The 16,682-nt window shown below is 38.9% G+C and overlaps 1 long non-coding RNA gene across 1 annotated transcript in view; it reads left to right on the forward strand.

The window, feature by feature from the left end:
• LOC120313749 overlaps positions 1-16,682 on the forward strand; it is a 60,825-nt gene that overhangs the window by 14,350 nt on the left and 29,793 nt on the right. Inside the window, exon 2 of the long non-coding RNA XR_005558252.1 lies at positions 6,341-6,482. This is a non-coding gene — a long non-coding RNA (uncharacterized LOC120313749). The remainder of the gene's footprint in view (positions 1-6,340; positions 6,483-16,682) is intronic.

The following is a 16,682-nucleotide window of genomic DNA, read 5'->3' on the forward strand; positions in this document are numbered from 1 at the left end:
GCCACAAAGCAGAAGGAGCCAACCCATTTTCCAAAGCACCAGAAGGCAAGGCAAGAAACAATGGATGGAAACTAATTAAGGAGAGAACTAAGGAGAAATATCTTAACAGTGAGAACAATTAACCCATGAACAGCTTGCCTTTAGAGGTTGGTGGTGCTCTGTCACTGGAGACTTTTAAGAAGAGACTGGACAGCCATTTGTCTGGAATGGTGTAAGTTCTCCTGCTTGAGCAGGGGGTTGGACTAGAAGTCTTCCAAGATTCTTTCCATTATTCTGTTATATTCTGATGTGGCTCCAGTAACCCAGATCATGTCTTATACAAGTGGGTTAGTCAGTGCTATTCGAGTAGAATACTTATTCCAGGAAGCAACATCTTTTACTCTGCCCATTCATGCAGTAATGGTATATTAAAATGACCTTGGGGACCAGAAGTAAGAGCTGCAGATTAGACAAATTTTCTGGAGAGTAAAAGGAAAATAGGGGAGAAATAACTTTTAGTTTTGCAAGATTCTGTTAAAGTAACTTTACAATAAAGATTGAGTTAGTGCTCAGATTTGTGCTTTTTGTCTGGACTACCTCAAAGGGCTAACAGAAGTGCTGGTGGCTTAAATCTATGTCAGTTCTAGCAAACCAAGACATGGATGAAGAATTAGATCAGTTCTATATATAAGTCTGTGCTTTTAGTCAAATCTTGGTCTTTCCCAAAATTGTGTGAAAATTGCTCAAATGAATCCACACAATTCTCAAAATTCTGAATAGTATTAGCATTTTTCTTGTAGCTGATTTCTTGGCACAGGTTAACCAAAGTGTCATTTTTCTCAGGTGTACTTGGGAGAATGCTAAAATAATTTTTGGAAACTCTTGGTTAATGAGATGAAGGAGATCTGCCATGGGCATGAAGTCTGATCCACCAAGAAAGGCAAGGGGTGATATGATAGCAGTGTTCCAATATCTCAGGGGTTGCCATAAAAAAGAGGGAGTCAAGCTATTCTCCAAAGCTCCTGAAGGCAGGATAAGAAGCAACAGATGGAAACTAACCAAAAAGAGAACCAACCTAGAACTAAGGAGAATTTTCCTGACAGAACAATTAATCAGTGGAACAACCTGCCTCCAGAAGCTGTGAATGCTCCAACACTGGAAGTTTTTAAGAAGAGACTGGATAGCCATTTGTCTTAAATGGTATAGGGTTTCCTGCCTGAGTAGAGGTTGGAATAGGTGACCTCCAAGGTCCCTTCCAACTACTACTCCTTCTTCTTCTTCTTCTTCTTCTTCTTCTTCTTCTTCTTCTTCTTCTTCTTCTTCTTCTTCTTCTTCTTCTTCTTCTTCTTCTTCTTCTTCTTATTCTTCTTCTTCTTCTTCTTCTTCTTCTTCTTCTTCTTCTTCTTCTTCTTCTTCTTCTTCTTCTTCTTCTTCTTCTTCTCCTCCTCCTCCTTCTCCTCCTCCTCTGCCGCCGCTGTCGTCGTCATTATTATTATTATTATTATTATTATTATTATTATTATTATTATTATGCTAGCTGGCACCTGGGAAAATCTCAAGGGTGGGCAGGACACAGCAAAACAGCCAAGTTGCAATGCTCATATGGAAAGGATGGGTCTTTGATGGAACTGTTGTGGATGCCATCTTAACTTTTTGACTGCTTCTTCCCTGTGGAAGATTTTCTGTATTTTCTGCTTTTCCATTTTTAAGACATTTTAGTGGTTTGAAAGATTACAGCGGCACCTATTGTTCTTTGTTTTCAAAGTGGTTTTCAAAAGCAGTTTAACAAGCAAGGATGCAGGTTACCTTAGCACCAAAGAAATGAATGAAGCCTGCTTGCCTTCATGTGAAAACATTCACAATATTATGATCATAATATTTTTAATCACCTATATTAATAGAAGGTTAATCTGAGCACATGACCTCTTTAACCAAAAGTCACTTGGTAGGGCTGGGTAAATGCCGACAGACAATCTAACCATATCAGGAGCATTATCCTTCTAATTCAACACTAACTCTGAGAAGGATTGTAGGGCGCCTAATACCACTCATAGGTGTAAATGCAGCTGGTTTCAAATCTTTCAAGTTACTCATGAGATTAATAAACTCTTTTGTGGCTTGTTTATTTATTTCATACCTAGCATTCATTCTTGAAATTTTCCCTCTGCTAAAATGACTTCCAATGCGATTTTCTTTAAAAATGTGAAGCCTGCCAACGTTTCACAAAATGACTCCTATGCAATGGAAAAGTAATGGCTGGGACCATAATTCTGAAAGTCTTTCATTCGTGGTTCAGAGCCTTGGACACAGCACAGAAGACTGTTGCAGTTGGCAGTTTTTTCAAGACCAGGTGCCATTAAAAGATTTTGACTGAGGACTCAGGCATACCCCTTCCCCATATACACACATTAGCAGCTCGCCACAAAGTCTTGCAAGATTTTAGGTGAAAATGGCAAATTGCTGCAAAATTTGTCAACCTTGTAACATTTTGACCTTTTCCTAAATCACATTTGGCCTTTGGTTTTTTGGGTTTTTTTAGACACGGTGACCCTTTGGAAGGAGGTTACATGGACTATGCTCAAGGAATGCATAGATAAGTTGTCTAACAAGGACAGCACAGAGGTCCATTTTAATGGTCTTCTTAAAAATGAAAATCCAGGAACTGAGATTTCTGCATTGAAGAAATTTTAAAATGTGTCATGTGTGGCTCCATCCTGACAATACATACAAACAAATACAATGCCCCTGCATTACAAGTCACCTGTTTTCAGTAAGTTGCCTCACTGGGGAAAAGTTCTGTTTATCAAAGGCTGCATAAAATCTGTGTTTGATAGTTGACATGAAGTATGCTTTGTTTGTTTGGAAGAAAATGCTGTTTCTTAAGTTTGCCTGGCAAGAGACCTAGTTTAAAATGCCTTTGTTCTCCCAAATTACACTCCTGCTTACAAGAAACAATTCTCAGTACAAATTCCTTCATAACAAAATTTTTATACCAGGGAGCGTTTCTGAGTTTATGATAGTTATCCTTATTGATCTCATCAACACCAGCATCAACAGCAGCAGCAACAACAATTGATATTGTCACTTTTTGCCTGTGGTCTTTCTGAATGTAAAATTTTTTATTAATTTATGGCCAGAGATCCCAAATTATGAACGCAGAAAATAAATAATTTATGGGAAGAAATTAAAACTAATATTCTAATACCTCAACAAAAAAATCAGTCAACATGCAATCAATATAAAAGTGAGGCCAAAACCGTGTAAAATTGTGATCAAGTAGAACTTTTCTACATTCTTGGAGATTTCAGATAAAGAATCAGCAAGTAAAAAAATCAAATTACATGAGTTAAGAAAGAGGATGAGACTTCTGCATATCAAGCACCATAAGAGGAGCAATGAAGTAAGACATAGGTTGGAAATTCACCATCAAATCTAAGGCATTGAACCTTCTTAATGTGAGTGGTTTTCTGTAAATATATTGTGTGTTTGCAATTCATTGGGCCTTCTGAATGACAGAGAGTTATGTTTCATAATCTAGAATAAAATGAATTTAAAAACAAGAGCTATATAGTACTTGAGATCTTATTCCAAAAAGATATTTCAGAATATGCTGTGACATGAATGTAGTACCTATCTGCACCAAGAATGGTCAACTGCTACAAACTGGGCACCAAGCCTAGCCCTACTTCCCCAAGGGGACAACCAGCTGCACTTACCTTCTCCTCAAGGCTGCTGCTGTTGTGCTTGCTCTCCTTAGCCAGGTTGCTCATGATGAGTATGAGGGCAAAGTCAGAGGGAGGCCCATTCCCTCTCCATGGGAGGAGACCCAGCTTTGTATCCAAAGCGTCCTTAGCAATAGGGAGACCCCCAGGATGGGCCTGGAGGAGGGGGCAAGGGGATGGTGAAAGGACAGCAGGGCAGGACTAAGGCAGGACTTCCTTCAGGCCCTTCCTCTCCTTCTTTCCTTCTTTTCTTCCTTCTTTCCTAAGTACAGAGTGGAGGCAAAATATTTGAGATGAAGGAGGGAGAAAAACAGGCAAGAAACGCAGCTGGGGAGGTGTCACCCTTCGTGAGGAATGAAGAAATGCACCATCGCGTGGAAGTGGCCAGCACATGGCCCTCACCTATTTCACATATCTGGCTTGGTGGGCTCTGGGAAAAGGGATGCCATGAGCAGCATGAGAGTCAATGTTACTGCACAATGCTGTCCAGCCCCCAGCCTGCCCGGTCTCGGCAGGCAGTGGGATACTCTCTTCACAGTGCCGAGAGGTTGAGCTTTGAGATGCAAAGCTCGCCAGCTTTGCACCTTGCTGCTGCTGAAACTGGGAAGGCTGGGGGCTAGGCAGCATTGCACTTCTGATCAGTTTCGCGCCACCCAGCTCAGCCTCATGGCGCTGTGAGGAGAGCGCCCTGCTGCCTGCCGAAACCCCTGCCCAAAGCCCATCAAGCTGGATATGTGAAGTAGGCAAGGGCCATTTGTTGGCCACTTCCAAGCGATGGTACATTTCTTCATTCCTCACAAAGGGTGACACCTCCCCAGCATGCACCCAGGGGCTGGTTTCTCGCTGTTTCCAGACAGCCTTGTGGAGCTAAGACTGAATGCATTTCAGCATAGATGGCCACCACAAAATTGTACATTGGCTCCCGGCTGGCCTGGGCCAGGGCCAATGCAGTGGGGGCCGTTCCCTCACTGTTTCCAGGATGGCTTCGCGGGCCACATGAAACCACTTCGTGGGCCGCATCCGGCCCCTGGGCCTTGTGTTTGACATGTCTGTGTTAGTCCTCCCTTCAATAACAAATGGTGCAAAATAGCCACCATATATATTTTGGTATTGACATTCTTTTTTGTCTTATATGGAACTAATGGTGCTACTTCAGCTGCAAAAGTGGGGAAAGGTAAATAATAATCAAGGACAGTGCTTTTTTTGAAAAAAAAAAAAGGTGCCGGAACTCACACACGTTATACAACCCGCCTTGCCTACCCTACAAGGTTCCATCCAAAAAAGGTGCCGGAACTCTGTTCTGAGCATTCTATGAGAAAAAAAGCCCTGATCAAGGATGACACATATGAGACAAGCATTTACCATTGCAATAGACCTCTCTCAGAACAGAGACTTTTTTTCCCTGGCTGTAACTAGCTAATGGAATTACGACTTTCTAGCAGTCATCTCTCAACAATAACTTTAGAATCATTTGTCTCACTTAATCTGAAATGCAATTCTGGGGTACATTTTGTTCTCAAAATCACATTGACATTAATGAAAAAAGAAAGCTTTCTTTGTTTTAAAAGGGTTGGGCAAATTTAACATCAGTCTGCACATAAAAAGAAACCTGACAGCTGGCTTCTGACACATTTTACAAATTATTATTTTGTATATTTCCACCGCTTCCAAGGGCCAAGAACCAGTCTTGCATTTTGCTTTCTTTGTATATGAACTTTCTGCCTGTTAAAAAGAGAAAGCCAAGTAAGCAGCAGGAGGTCTGAGGCTATGTTCCTCTACTGGCTTTTGATTTTCTTCCCTCTGTCAGTATACTAGATAAGTGTCCTAGGAAGTTGTCTTTTGTCTAGGACTTCTGCAATCATTTCACCTGTGCAGAAGGCGGTGTCACAAAAATCAAGGTAGCATCTGAGATCATTTTAACCACCATCTTGATTTTCTTCCCAGCCTCCCACAGAGAAGCCCTACCTTATGAGTCTCAAAATTACTAACACACAAGGGCCCAATTGGAGGGGGTTTCTCATTTATTCAAGGAAGGATCAGATTTTGAAACATACCTTATCTTCAATTTAATTGTGGAGCTGTTGCTCTACCATGTTGTTAAGGAGCTCAGCTTCAGTTTTAACAGTTACTTCTTAAACATTAATGACATGCTTGAGAACAGAGGGAAGGATTGAGAGGAATATTGAAGTTAGAGACACATGTAGAAGAACGGAAGAGAAAAACCAGGTATTAATTTGGGTATGTTCACTTCAGGAAAAAGGGGAAAGGCAGAAGATAGAATACTTTTTAACATTCCATATTCTGATAGGAAAACAAGATTTTCCTCCCAAATAATTACATGTGGATTGGTGTTTGTGTCGATGGTGGGGTGTATCTAACATTTACTGGCATAAATAGAAGAAAAATCTCAAACAAAAGAATTAGTAAGAAGTGCAAATAGATTGAAAGACTAGCTCTTGCTTGCAAGAGACTCCTTCACTGATAAATTTAAATCTTTTTTGCAAAACAAATTAAGGTATTTCTTTCTCTTTTCTTTCCTCTTTTCTGCAGTTAACACTTCTCATTTTAATCAAGTTTGGCTTTCCATTCTTTTGCCATTCTAGTGCAGCTATTTCTTTTTTTTACCTTTTTTTTCACAGAATCACGAAATTGGAAGCGACCTCAGTGATTACCTATTCTAGTCCAAGTCCTCTGAGCATTTCTGACAGATGACTGTCCAGCCTGTTTCAAGTGACTCAATCAGATCCCGCCCTAATTCACTGAACTAAGAAAGAAGCAAAGGTACAGCACACTTGCAAAATTCTTTATTACAGTTAATCTCAATAATGTAGTTTTAGCCTTTCTGCAGAAATGATTTCCTGATGTGATCCAGCTACTAGAGCTGACATCAGCTTCACATCTGATTTTGCAGTATTTTTTCTTCCTCCTTATTCTTCAGTGAATCAGGAGATTTCTGCTTGGTCCCTGATCTGCTATCTTGCTGTTTTGGACTTAAAAAGTCTTTAGCCCTTTTTGCCTTGGCAAGTTTCCTGAACATCTCCATCAAGATAATCTTTCTCATTCTGTACACACAATCAGTGGAAGAGCACAGAGTGAAGAAAATTTAAAGGGTTATTACTACTATATATATATGCAGGAAGTTTTTCAGACAAATGTCTAATTGATTACACCTTGACATTTTTTAACTGCTATACTGCGGTTTTACTTTTTACAATCTCTTTTGCCTTGCAGCCCCCAACTAGGGGCGTTAAGCAGGCTCAAGTCGCAACTGCGAAACATTACAAATCCAAATTTCTTTTTCTGACAAAGAATTAAAGAATTAAATTGGGAGACTAAGATGGCCATTTCGAGCTCATTCTGCTCTCTTCAGTTAGCCACACCCTTTATGGGATTCAAACCTGGGCAGTTTACATACTAGGCAGTGATTTAACCACCAAGCCACAGGCTCTCCTCCCTCTTTGCCAGCTGAGTCAAGGGAGTATATGCAGGAAGTTTTTCAGACAGATGTCTAATTGATTACACCTTGAGCAGAATGAGCTTGAAATGGCCATCTTAATCTCCCAATTTAATTCTTTAATTCTTTGTCAGAAAAAGAAATTTGTATATATATATATATATATATATATATATATATATATATATATATATATATATATATATATATTTGTTTTCTGAGGTTTTCGCGGGTATTTGTATGTAGGTCTTTGGTTGTTCGGGTTTTCTCCCACGTAAAATTGGAAGTGTCTTGGCGACGTTTCGATGAAGTCCCATTCGTCATCTTCAGGCTGGTGCTTTCAGCTTCGTGCCTCGAGCAGCAGTGTGTGGTCTTGGCTGTTTCTTCCTTTTAACTGCCAGTGGAGGTATGAACTGATTGGGTGGGAGCTTGGCTGTGTTCTGATTGGGTGGAGGTGTGTTCTGATTGGTTAGGGGCTTGGCTGTGCTCTGATTGGCTGGGGGGTTGGCTGTGCTCTGATTGGCTGGGGGGTTGGCTGTGCTCTGATTGGCTGGGGGAGTGTTCTGTTTGGTTGTGCTCAGGTTAGTCTGAGTTGCAGAGGGATTCAAGATTTTGGGCTGCCCTGCCATTCCTTGGCTTCGCGTTCGTGGTCGTGCTTCCTCTTCATGGAGGGTGTCAGTTTGCTTCATGTATGGATTGGGGGGGTTTAAAGTGGCTAATGATGCAGCTGTGGTCTGGCTTCTGGTTTGTGGTCGTGCCTCATAGTCAGTGTGGCTTTGGGTTTGTTTTTTGCGTGGATGTTTGGTGGTGACATCCTGTGTGGTTTTTGTGAGTGTGGGTCTGGTATCATTTTTTGTGTTAGGGAGTCGTTTGTCAATGAGGGCGGGTTTCCAAATGGCTGGTAGGCGGGAGGTATCATCTCGCTTGTTCATGCTGTGTGGGCGTTTTTCTATCTCGATGGCTTCTCTGATTATTCTGTTATTAAAATGTTCACTTTTGGCAATGGTTCTGGTATTTTTAAAGTCAATTTCATGTCCTGTGGCTTTAAGGTGTTGGACCAGGGAAGATGTTGGTTCCTCTTTTTTGACTGAGTTCTTATGTTCTTCAATGCGTGCACTTATTCTTCTGTTGGTTTGTCCGATGTATGTGGTGGGACAAGTGGTGCATGGGATTTCGTATACTCCTTGATTTTCTAATTCAATTTTATCTTTGGGGTTTCTAAGGATGGTGGATATTTTTTTTCTGTTTGTGCAGAATGCTGTTTTGATGTTGTGTTTATGGAGGATCTTACTGATTCTGTCTGTGATGCCTTTTATGTATGGGAGGATGGCTTTGCCGTTTTCTTGTTCTTTGTCTTGGATTTTAGTAGGGGTTTCTTTTTGGATTAGGTTTGTAATCTTATTTCTATGGAATCCATTGGATGTTAGTACATTGGTGAGAGTGTGTAGTTCGGGTTTTAGGTGTTGTTCGTCAGCTAACCGTTTTGTTCTGGAGATGAGTGTCTTGGCTACAGAGTTGATCTGTGCTGGGTGGTGGTGTGAGAGAGCGTGCAGATAGCGGTTTGTGTGTGTTTTCTTCTGGTAGATGGTGTGTCCTAGGGAGCCATTGGATTTCTTGTAGACTAAGACATCCAGGAAGGGAAGTTGGTTGTTAGCTTCTGTTTCCATGATGAACTGTATTTTGGGGTGTAGGCTGTTGAGGTGTGTGAGGAAGTTGTCCAGTTTTTCTTTCCCATGTGGCCAGATTATGAAGGTGTCGTTTACGTATCTGAGCCAGAGTTTGGGTTTGTGATCCGATTTTTCTAGAGCTTGGGTTTCAAAGTGTTCCATGGAGAGGTTGGCAATGACAGGTGAGAGGGGTGATCCCATGGGTGCTCCTTCTGTTTGTTTGTATTTTTGTCCGTTATAGATGAAGTATGTGTTGGATAGGCAGTGGTTGGTCAGATCTAAGATGTGTTTGGGGGGGTTATATTTGTTTTGAATAGCTGTCAAGGCGTCTTTGATAGGCACTTGGGTGAAGAGGGATATGACATCGAAGCTCACTAGTAGGTCGCTGGGCTGTAAGCTTTGTTTCTTTATGATCTCTATAAACTGGAATGAGTTTTTTACGTGTGAGGTGATGGATTCTGCATAGGGCTGTAGTTGTTTGGCGAGAAATGTGGCTAGGTTTTGTAGAGGTGAGCCTATGGAGCTGACTATAGGTCTGAGTGGGGTTCCTTCTTTGTGTATCTTGGGGAGACCATAGAGTTTAGGGCATCTGGATGATTTCTCTCTGGGAATGATTCTTTGCTGGATCTCTTCGCTAATGGGGGAGGCTTTTATCTTGGTTCTGGTGGTTTTTTCAGGTAGGTGGTGGGATCTGTATTTAGGGGTTTGTATGTGGAGTCTTGGAGTAGGTTGGTTAATTTGGTTTGGGAGTCAGATGTGTTCATAACCACCGTGGCGTTGCCCTTGTCTGCTGGTAGGATTATTATGCTGGTGTCTTCTTTAAGGTTACGTAGTGCTGTCTGATCCTCTTTGGGTAAGTTGCTTTTGGGTGGCTTGCTGGTGCAGAGGATGTTGGTGATTTCGAGTCTGATTCTGTTGGCGTCGTCGGGGTTGATTTTGGTCAGGCTGGTTTCAACTCCACATATAATGGTTTCAGTGGGGATGTGTTTGGGAGCGACTGCAAAGTTGAATCTTTGGAAAGGACATTGGTTTCGGCTTTGGTGAGGATCCTATCTGAGATGTTATGCACTGTTTGTTTCATGTGTGGCTGTGAGGGAGGAGGGGTTTGTTTCTGGCGTTCTTGTAGTCTTCGGAGTTTGTTGGTGTGTGTATCTGTCTTGAGGGTGGTCTGTGTTTCGGCTCTCCAGACGACGAGTTGTTTGGATTTGTCCCAAAGTGTGGGGTGGATCTTGTTGCTGAGTTTGAGGTGGAGTGTGAGGAGATCTTTGTTAATTCGGTCTAGGAGGAATCTTTTTGTGTGAAGTTCATTTCTGATTAGGGCCAAATCTGTTCTTTTCAGGATCCGTTTGGTGGCTGCAGAGTTGGAGTGGAATTTCAGTTGGAAACATGTGGGGATTAGATTTTGATCTCGGCAGTTGCGTAGGAATTCGAGGTCGCTCAAAGCACGAAGCTGAAAACACCAGCCTGAAGATGACGAATGGGACTTCGTCGAAACGTCGCCAAGACACTTCCAATTTTACGTGGGAGAAAACCCGAACAACCAAAGACCTACATACAAATACCCGCGAAAACCTCAGAAAACATATAAAACGTAAAATTGGAAGTGTCTTGGCGACGTTTCGATGAAGTTTCATTCGTCATCTTCAGGCTGGTGCTTTTGGCTTCGTGCTTCTAGGAGCAATGTGTGGTTGTAGCTGTTTCCTCCTTTTAACTGCCAGTTTTATATATATATATATAATATATTATATATGTTTTCTGAGGTTTTCGCGGGTATATAATATGTTTATATGTATGTAAAGTCAGACTGGATTACTCTGAACTATTCTGGACTCTACTTTACCAAGCTCTGGATAGGTTGTAAAGCATTGGGTAGGTTCTGTACCCTCTTATTATAAAGGCCTGACTCAGTCATTTTTTTCCTTATTTGAATTATAACAAGATTTATTTCTGTACATCATTGTCTTGTCATTGTTTTTTTCTTGTGAAACAGGAGATTAGTTGTTTCCCAAATTGCAACACATGGGCGTAAAATCCCATACAACAGAGCTTTATGAACTGTTGCGAGGTTCTCCCAATTAGGTGGACTATATCAAATATTTATATTTTTCCTTAACTTTAACTGTGTTTTCACATTTTGCTGCTTAGAGTTGACTATAATTGAAGAGACATACAGACCTAAGTAATTTGCCTAAAGCCTGCAATTGATATTAGAGTTAATTAATGAAATCAGGTATTCCTAGATTTTTCTTTGTGATCTTGGTTCTGTAAGTCCTATCAATGGAATGGAATGGAATGGAAAGGAAAGGAAAGGAAAGGAAAGGAAAGGAAAGGAAAGGAAAGGAAAAGCTTTTTCTATTCTTGAGAAAATTGGAAAACTTACAAGTGCATCCTCAAATTCTCCAAACTTTGGAATTCAAATTAAATTAGTGTATACAAATGTTCAGTACACTAACATAGACTAACTGAGTTTTGAAATTTGGCTTACAAATTTTTTATTGGAAGAACTATAGATTTCTCCTGCCCCCCTATTCCACCCCACCCCTCATTAAATCAAAGATTGGTTCAGCAACATTCATTTAGAAGAGAAGAGCACCAGCTACTGAATTAGAGGAATACTCTGGAGTTTTTCTTGGACAGCTTTCATCCAAGGAGTCAATTAGCCTCACCTTTTATCATTTATGATGTCTGGTGAGATCATTGTCTGATCTTGTGGCTACAGTCTAGATAGGAAGACTCAGTATTTAATTATGGTGTGCAGTTAAATGCTAATAGGAAAATAAACCTTTTTAAATACCATAATGTTAGCCTAATATCCATAGAGTTTCATTTTTGTTCAAGGTTTATCCATACTTGGGATATATTAAAGATTATTATGCCTGTGCTGTAAAATTAAAAGTCAAGCTAATTTTTCCCACTTAATTATAATACAATTGCACAAATATGTAGTCTTCATACTTCCCTTAATAGCAGTTATTTAAATATAGTTCACACCTCTATATGCTCAGTTCATGGAACAGAAATTAACATTGTGCTTGCCCCATAGCTGGCGTCAAATGTTGGAACACTGAATAGAATACTAATATTCTGAAAGGGAAAATCACAGAGTGATGACATCCCAGCATATTCAAAGGTTAGCTGTATGATTGCCAATTTTATTTGTTTCCCTTTTTGACTTGTTTGTTTTGGGAGCTGATAATGTTTTTGATTTATTTTCCTCAGATTTCTAGTTATACTATTTTTTTCAGTTTAACTGTTCTTTTATTTCTTCTTTAGTATATAGCTTATTAAAACAACAGGTTAGATTTGTTCTTGTTAAATGTACAGTTTATTATTTAATAATTTATTATTAAATAGTCTACATTTATTTGCTATTAATTGGTTTCTTAATCTATTTGTGATCCTTTAAAACTCACTATGAATTGTTTTAAAAGCTATCAATGGACTGTAGGTCCTATAGGTTCTGGATTATCAAACATACTTTGAAGAATCCACACAGAACCAGCAATATGCTTGTTCTGTAATCAACACTATATTTTGAGAGGACAGAATTTTCAGCTGTTCCAAAGGTGAGTGTATTCAGGGCTGTGTTTTTCCATCTCCTCAGATTATTTACTAGGCAAAATGGTTTCTCTATGAACATCCATTGAATATCCTTTGCTGTATAATTTCATGCAGCACTTAGAGTTCCTCTCTTATCTGATAGCTTTTGAGCTTTTAATCTTGCCCCAAATACTTTTATCTGGAGTCACTATCAATTTAGGGTCAGCAAATCAGAATTTCCCTGTTCCCTGTCGCTTTGGTACATCCCCTCCCACAAGTTGCTTCTATCCAGTTTGTGCATTCATCTACGTTTTCAAAAAATGAAATTTCATATTCCAATTCCTACAATTCTCAAGAATGTATTCTTTAAATGGTATTCTTCATCACAATACACAATACATCAGAATACACTATTTTAGAATGTGGGTTGCTATATATAATTTAAGAGAGCTGATAATTTTCATAATATTTGATAAAGGTGAATGATGTGAATTACTGAATTCTGATTCTCTTACTTGTCCAGGAGAAACTCATTTTGAAATATACAAGTAACTCAAGTATATTTATGCCAATGCAGTGTGCTCCTGTTTGACACACATTGTACTTTAAATTTCTGTGAGTGGAATATATTAGGTGGAAAGAAAACTTTGGGCCTAAAATATTGATTCTAGACAATCACTTATGTAGATACAGTTGTGTCTTTGATTTTTTGTAGGTATGTGTTTGATGCATTCCTATGAAATACCTCATCAGTTTTGAAAACCATCCTACATTAAGTCTAGAAAGCAGTGACTATAGAATTTTGGGGAATTCTTTTGACCATGGCTTGTGCATTTTTCCATTGAGTGAGCAAACTAAAATATACTAAAAATTAGGAAAGAAAGAAGAAATTACTACATCCATATTTTAAATAGCTATACTGTTTCTATATTGTAAACTTGTAAAAGAGCATGGCATACATACAATTGTTGAAATCCAGTTTTTTACGAATTGTGCTTCACAGTTTGCAATTCAAAAACTAGATATACAATTTCTCATATTTAAGCCATGATGAACTCAAATCTTATTATGGAAAATTTGCTTTATACATAATGTATAAACTGATGTGAAAATAGGCTAAAAAGAGCTTGCAGTTAGTAAAATAAAAAACTGAGCAAATATGTTTTATATTGAATGATTTCCAGGACTTTAAGATTTTTGATCCAAATCCAGATTAAGTTTGGAAAAGTATAGATGAGGCTTTTTTTTTCTTCAGTAGCTGCAATAGGAATTGAACCACCAGCAGTTTTGACTGTATTCCAGCACCAATTATAGAATAATAGAAATTAGAGATGGAAAAACATATTAGATCATGCAGTCCATGTCTTTTGTCAATGGATGCATGCTTTCCAGAGCCTGCCTTGTTTTAAAAATTCTGCTAAATCAGTTTCCATAATTTCCCTACGGGAATAGCTCCACATAATAATGAATCTTCCTGTTGAGAAGTCATTCTAAATACACATAAGCCATGCTGTTGTTTCATCTTTCTTCATCAATTATTACCTTTTTGACACTGAACCATTAAAATTGAAAACATTTAGCAGAATTGAATTCTCACAGAAAGAAATAGACCCAATAGGAGATAATGCCATGATAATACATGAAATATTACTGCTACCTTGCAAATACAGCACTCTTTACAAACAACTTCAGACATGATTAATCTAATCCTTTGAAACCATTCCTAATGGTCATCTGACCTATGGTAGCTAAAGTGGCTTCAGTAGAAGTGCCAATTTGTTCAGGTTGGTGGTGACATTTGGCTATTTTGTGAGCATGTGGGTGCCCATGAAAATTGGCTGCCCTGAGGAAGGAATTAGGGTGTCATAAAATCAAGGAGGGCATAGATGGATATTTAGAATTAGATTAAAAATTGCACTCCAGTAGAAGTTTATGGAGGGACTTTGAGTTTATTCATAGTCTTTAGGTCTACATAAGAATTTGAGATCACAAAGGACCCCGCCATATTTTTTAACCTCATCCCAGGCATCAGCCTCTCTTCCTTCTTAATATATTATTCTGAAAACTAAAAGGAGTACTGTAAAGCATTGTGTATGGGAGGAGGTAGATACATGGTCTGAAGAATTACATTCCCAGTAATTACTTTGGAGTAGCCCCCTGCTCTGATACTTCAGGTGAATGGCACCTCAAGTTAGCTGCTCAGAGTTGTTGGGAGTTGGGTAGAATACAAATTAAATCAATCAATCAAGGATTCAGGGTCAGCTGTTTATGTTGTTACATATATTTGGGCAATGATATGTTCCACAGAAACTGGTTTCTGGCAATTTAACGTTTTTCAGGCCTGTATTTTGTTTTATTACATTTAATTTCTCTCACCCTTCCCCTATTCCCAAACTTAATGTTGAGGATTTTTTGTTCCCTGCAGGAAATTAGCAAGGTTCTGCCAAATTCTGTTCATGAATCTTCCATTAACTTCACTTCTTGAAAAAAGTTAATGTAACAAAGTTCTTTCAGTCTAGCAAATTTGTCCATCTGAGACAGGACAAGTGCTAGGTTCTCAATGAGATGCCAAATTATATCTTTTGTTCTTTAAAAAATGAATTGGAGAAGATCAGCTAAATGACAGAGATGAATATATGCAACATCATATATTTAATAGAAGGAAAGAAAAAATTAGGAGTAGGGATAATGGGAAGGAAAGAAAGGGGTTTGAGGCTGTTTTAGAGAATAATTTACTTCTTGAAGGAGGTGCAAGATTTTCTGTGAGGAATCTAAAAGTGTGGTGTTAAGAAGGAATAAAAATAGGCATATGCCTCCTTCTGTGATGTGATGAACCAATTGCAAGAAGAAAAAGAAGAGGTATCCTGCTGCTCCAGACTGAAGTTCATATTCACTACCTAAAATAGCCAATGAAGATTATGGGACAGGAGCACAATAGCACCCTTGGTTCATTTTCCTTAGAAGCTGGAATCGAGAGACAAGCTGCCTTCCATATAGGAGGTAATATATAACCATCTCGACTAGGGGTGATTTATAACCTTATCCTCTCTGAATTTGTCTAATCCCCCTTTTAAAGCCATCCAAGTTGGCAGCTGCCACTACATTTTGTGTTGGCAAATTCCATAGTTTAAATATGAGCTGTACAAACGAATGCTTTCTTTTGTTTGCCTTGAATTTTAGTCCATTTATCTTCCCTGGATGATCAAAGGTTCTGGTACTATAAGAATTTATTTATTAAAAAACCTGTCCTTACCCACATTCTCCATGCTGTTCATTATTCTATGTATCTCAATCATTCATATATCTTTTAAAGCAGAAAAACCCCAGCATTGTACAGTAATGGCCCATCACAGGAGAGATACTCAAGTCATGGTTACTTGGTTGCTGTTCTCTCTGTTTCCCCAGTTGTGCAGTATTCTTTGATAGTAAGCTCAATGCAATCCTCTAGCTCAGATCAAATTCTTTCTCTTGCAGAAAGTCAGCTAGTCAACATATGTGCCTGCAAGAGAGAAGCTACATTAGCTTCCATGTAAACAAGCATACTGATAACAATAGGTCCCTCACTTATTCAGGAGCTAAAACATGCATAGTCATATTTGCAAAAACGTATAGCACATCTTTGATGTTTGGAAAAATGATCACCCCAACTTCCAAATATCTTTACTAAGATTTTCTTTAATCTGGGATAGATTTCCCCTATTTGTCACTTAAAATGTGTGTGTGTTTGTGTGTTCCTTTGCATGTGTGTTGTGAAGTGATAGGAATGCACAAACCAGTATGAACTAGTTAGTGCAGCATATGACACAATTTCTGGCTTTTACTGCAATCATAATTGGATGAGCCTATGATCCACCCACAGGAATAATGCAAATCCTTTAACAAGAGACTTTAGGATTGTGAACTTGGGCCAATTCAGAAATAAACTTCCTCTGTAAACACACCTTATCTCAGGCAGGGCAAACTTTGCTGCCCAGATTTCAATTAACTTTGTCAAGCTTTTGAGAAACACAGAGGTTTTCAGGCTTGATTCATCTTGTGATGAAAGATAATTGCCTTCATAGTCTGACTTAGTGGAAAGATGGAAATATCCTTTGCCAGATGGGATTACATGGGTGAAAAACATGAATATGACATTTAGACTATTTCAGTTTTTCTATATATTTTTGCTATGTCTGTGAATGCTGTGTAAAATCCCCTATAACGGTTGTTCTGCATTTGCCCATGAAAACTCAAACATTAGATCACAGACTTTTGTTTATATAAACTTCATTATATTCATCAAGCAGAAATGTAAAGGTTTTCAGACAGGCAGATGCTTGC

Source organism: Crotalus tigris, unplaced genomic scaffold (genome assembly GCF_016545835.1).
Source record: "Crotalus tigris isolate CLP2741 ecotype Arizona unplaced genomic scaffold, ASM1654583v1 scf7180000017571.3126492, whole genome shotgun sequence".
Lineage (NCBI taxonomy): Eukaryota > Metazoa > Chordata > Lepidosauria > Squamata > Viperidae > Crotalus > Crotalus tigris.